We start from the raw sequence: 5,377 nt of genomic DNA, 5'->3' as shown, positions 1-5,377 counted from the left end.
TCCTGTCTGGCTTCTTGCCCTTCTGTAGTGATCCTTGTTCCCTTCATCTCAAACCGCGAGACCTGACAGTGGAGCCCGTATTGAAACTTACTTAATGTGAGCTGTGGATAGAATTTAAAACCTGTCTGCCAAGGATGCTATCCTTTCTCTACTTTTAACATGGTGCTCTGAAGAAAAGAAAAACAAGCAAAACAACAGAAAAAGAAAAGCATCGGAAGTGGTACTTGATGAGACTCGCCAATCACTAGTTTGGATGATGATGATGATGATGATGATATTTTGTCATGTTGGGACTGGAACCCAGGGCTTCACACAGACTGGCAAGTGTTCCCCTCCCTTAGTCCAATCACATATTTTAGATGGAGCCCCTCTAATTAAACATCTTACTTCTTATGTGCTCCTGATTGAAACCCAGTAGTTTCTTCTCTAGAAGACTTCCAAAATTATAATGCTTTAGACATGCAGAAAATACTGACTGGAATATTTGTATATTTAATGAGAGCCTAAATTTACCTTGTTTACTTTGTTTTTTTTTTAAATAAAAAGAGCAGATATGATTAGTGACTCCTTTTTTATCTTTGTCTGATCATATCTTCTCTCTCTCTCTGTAGGTCTAGCTATTCCCAAGCAGCAGAGTTGTCCTTCTCAGCAGACGTAAGGCCCTTTGGAAGTTTCTATGTAGTATTAACAAGCATTATTGGTTAATGTGTTGGACATTTCATGTGAAGAGTTTTTGAGATTTTTTTTCCCCCAAAGACACATGTGTTTCTGGTTTAAAGAGCATTATTTTGATGCATCTTTATGATGCATTGTATCAACACACCACATTTTACTTATCTATTCTCTTGTTGATAAGAATTGAAATTGTTTTCAGTATTTTCCTATTTTGTGTATTTTTTGTGTGTGTGTGTGTGTGAGAGTGTGTGTGTGTGTGCATGCACATGCATGTGCCATCACTGGGGCTTAAACTTGGCCTGAGTGCTGTCCCTGAGATCTTTTGCACAAGGCTTATGCAATACCACTTGAACCACAGCTCCACTTCTGGCTTTCTGCTGGTTAATTAGAGTCTTATAGACTTTCCTTCCAGGACTGGCTTTGAATTGTGATCCTCAGGTCTCAGCCTCCTGAGGAGTTAGGATTACAGGTGTGAGCCACTGGCAGTGAGCTATTTTTCTACTTTTTTTTTTTTTAAAGATTCACTTTTTGCTTTTCTTGGTTGTCTGTTGGTATAAGTATGTTTGTTCATAATTTGTTAAGTCCTGCAAATGTTACTCTATCAATCTTTTCCTACACCTTTGAATTAAATTGTAAACACTGCAGGCAAAAAGTTGAATTATATATGTGCTGCCAAAGTGAGCACACAAACATTGAATTGTTACAGAATATCTTGATGGCTTTTCACAAGTTTTCATATGCTTTATTATCCCTGCTATTGGGTTTTAAATTTGAATGTTTACTTTGGGATTATATCTTATAATTATCATTATCAGTTATTTGTAAGGTTGATTTTTTTCTGTTTCAGCTTTTATTTTTTGTTGGTTGTGGGGTTTGAACACAGCTTTCTCTGAGCCTCTTCCTGCTCAAGGCTAGTACTATACCACTTAAGCCACAGTACCACTCCCAGTTTTTGAGTGGCTAATTGGAGATGAGTCGCACAGGGACTTTCCTGCCCTAGGCTGGTTTCCAACCATGATCCTCAGGTCTCAGCCTCCTAAGTAGCTAGGATTACAGACATTCACCACCAGCGCCACCTGGCTTCTGTTTTAGTTTTTAAACTTAGACTCTTAAGTTTTTGAAGGAAACATTAACATTTCTTTTCAAATTAATTTCTAATTCAGCAACATTGTGGCAAAAATGTGATGTAGGATGTGGGCTATATTTAGTGTAACTGGGTCCAGTTTAGTTCTGTTGTCTTGGTATAGTTATTTTGCCTGTTTTCACTCTGAAATTCAGCCCCAGCATGCAATGCACACATATTATATTCTGTGTGTGTGTGTGTGTGTGTGTGTGTGTGTGTGTGTGAGAGAGAGAGAGAGAGAGAGAGAGAGAGAGAGAGAGAGAGAGAGACAGTACTGGAACTTGAATTCAGAGCCTGAGTGCAGTCCCTTAGCTGTTTCATTCAAGGCTAATGGCTCTACCACTTGAGTCACACCCCCACTTTTTGCTTTTTGTTTGGTTTATTGGAGATAAGAGTCTCACAGACTTTTCTACCTAGGCTGGCCTTGAAACATGATCCTCACATTTTGGCCTCCTTAGTAGTTAGGATTACAAGCATTAATCACCAGTGCCTAGCAACTGGATGAATTGTCTTTTTGATCTATTAGTTTAAGAGCTAAGTGTGTTAAAATCTCCTGCTCTGACTGAAACTCATTATTTCTCTCCATTCTTGCTCTCTGCCTTTGAACTCATGGTCCCTGGATCTTACTGCACACTTCATCTTCAGGGGAGTGTCTGACAGCTCAGAGGCAGAATGGAGGAACAGGACTCTTGGTAGGCCGAACTCCATACCAGACTGGCTCAGCCTGGTCCTGTCCATACCTCCTCTTTCCACCCAGCTATTCAGGATTCCCTCCCTTCCCTCCCTCCCTCCCTCCCTCCCTTTCTCCTTTCTTCCCTCCCTCTCCCTCCCTTCCTACCTACCTCCTTTTCCCTTTGCCCTCATTAAATCAGTAAGTCCTCCAAGTGATCTGAATTAGACCACCTCTCTCTACTGCCTCCCAGGTGAAGCCACCATCCCACCCCCCCTTTCCTGATGTTGTGTTCCAGCTTGTGTGCTGCTTCTTCATCTTTTGCCCTAATCCCGACCACCGTTTCATGATCCCCAGTAATTGAGATCATTAGGAATACCAGCACTGAGTCAGGCTTCCTATTATCCTCACAAAAATTGCAGAGTGCTTCTCATACCTTTGTTATTTAGGGTTCTGGATCATCTATGGTAACAAAGATCCAAAATAATTTCTTTTCTCTCATGTAATGGTCCTCTTGCTACCTGCCTCCTGAGAAGCTGGGATTACAGGGATATGCACTATTATCTGGCTTCATACGTATTCTTACTTGTTGTTTGGGGAGATGTTTGATTTGAAATTTTTGGGAAGTAGTAGGTGACAATGTATTTTCCATAGGAAGATATTATTCCATTGTGGTCTGACATCTGACTGTTACTCCTGAGAAGCCAATTTGCAGTCTAATTGTGCTTTGGACAGGAAGTTCTCTTTCTGGCTGAACTTAAGAACCGCTCTTGGTCCTTGACAGGCTTACTAAGACATCTCTACATGTGCATTTCTCCACGAAACTTCAGCATCAAATGTTGGTTCTAGTTGTGCAGATCATACAAGTGGTGTAGATAAGTGTTCCATAACTGACAGCCAGTGCCGCCAATGACTTAATTGAAAGAAAATGTTAGTTTCTTACTTTCTGAGTTTCTGGAGGCTTGAAAAGTAATTTCATGAGTGATTTTAATGTAATGTCCCCAATTAATTATTGACTACAATGGAACCATCCATTGTTATGGAGAACCTGCAGCATCTTTGGAATCAAACTGAGCAATGTCACACATATCAGCAATATTATGACTCACTCTTGTTGACAAGGCATTTCTCTAGGAAGGAGGGTAGCATTCCAGGCACAACGACCAGGTAGGTTCTGCCATCTTGCCCTTGACTTTTCATTGCAACTCTAATGAAGGATGGATCAACTTTAGCTTTTTCTTCACAAGTGAAGTGGAAATATCAATGAAAAAAAGAAAAAACATTGTGCTTACGTGGTTAATGTGCCAGGCCTTCATTATCTTCGGTTTGCAGGAAGAAATGCAGATCTCACTTCTAAGTTCAATGGGGGAGGCAGAGCTGGGGGCAGAGGCAGTTCAATGGTGGAGTAAGAGGCAGTTCAATGGTGGAGGCAGAGCTCTCGGCACACCAGGAGGTGAGCATCCCTGGCTGAGGCTTCCACATCTGTGTTAACACACACAGGAACTGCTGTCTTCTTTTAAAATAATATTTATTTTATTATCTTTAAGTATTTGTACAAAGGAATTGCCATTTAGCAAACCAGTTGCTGAAGACACTAGTTCCTGATCAATGTCACCCCTTTCAACACAGCCGTCTTCTAATAGGAATTTGAGGTGTGCGTCTATTTCATGATCTGGTAGTTGTGGTCATTCATTCCATCACTGTGCTTCTGATAAAAATTTCAAGACCTGTTTCACTGGGATACTTTCCCAGGAGTATAAATATTTTAAAAGAGAGCTGTACATGTTCATATGTTATTGGTTGGAGCACCAACTGATACAATGTAAGGGTATTTGGAATTTTCAATCACATTTTAAAATATATATTTCCTTTGACCCTAGAAATCTCACCACTTAGTAGTAGAACAATTGAGACATAACCAAAACAGAAAGCTGGGTGTACAAAAATGTGATTTAGCTATACAACTGCAAAGATTTTATCACTGAATGTAGGAATTGTAGAAGAAACTTCCAGATGATTCATTCAATGAAGAAAGGAAGGCATACTTGCATTTATGCACATATGTCCACAATGAACATGTGTAGAGTATCTATAAGAGGATATGAGAAATTGATGAGTCTCTTTCTCTCTCTCTCTCTCTCTCTCTCTCTCTCTCTCTCACACACACACACACACAGAGTCACTGCGGGAAAGAGGAAGAAAGAAAGCTTATTCATTCAAATGTGTGTTAAGTTCCAAGTATTTGAAGAAATTTTAGATGTACTTTTTAACTGATTTCTAATAAAATTCTATTTTGGTCAGAGTACATGCTTTATCAAACTTCAGTCTTTTGACATTTCCTCCACTTTAAATCCAAGCATGTATGACCTATTTCAGTGACTGTGCCCTGGGGATCACATTCGAGAAATGTCCATTTAGGTGAATGTGATGGATAGTTTATTCTGTATTCTATACCTTCCTGGTATTTTTTAAAATCTGTCCTTTTAGTAATTGCTGAGAACGGGGTTGAAATTTCCAACTACTATTCTGTACTTCTTTTTGTTTTATCTTTAAGTAGTTGTACAAAGAGATTTCAATACAACATATCAGTTATGAGTACAATTGATCATGATCATTGTCCCCTCCACTATCTATTGTGGATTTGTTTACCTCTCCCTTTAGTTCTATACTTTTGTTTGCTTTATATATTTTGAAGTTAGGTGTACAAACACTCAAGATTTGTCTTTGAGGTTAATTACTCATTTTGTCATCATGCAATGGTTTCCTTTAGTAATTTCTCTTTTTTGTTTAGTCTATTTTGATGTCAGAGACACACCAGCTTTTTACTGCATGGGATACATTTCTGTCATTTTATTTTTAGTCTTTTGTAAATAGCATGTAATTTGTTTTGATTTTTAAAACTCAAATCT

This window comes from Dipodomys ordii, unplaced genomic scaffold, assembly GCF_000151885.1.
Source record: "Dipodomys ordii isolate 6190 unplaced genomic scaffold, Dord_2.0 Scaffold24, whole genome shotgun sequence".
NCBI lineage: Eukaryota > Metazoa > Chordata > Mammalia > Rodentia > Heteromyidae > Dipodomys > Dipodomys ordii.
Note: the sequence above shows the minus strand (reverse complement) of the source record.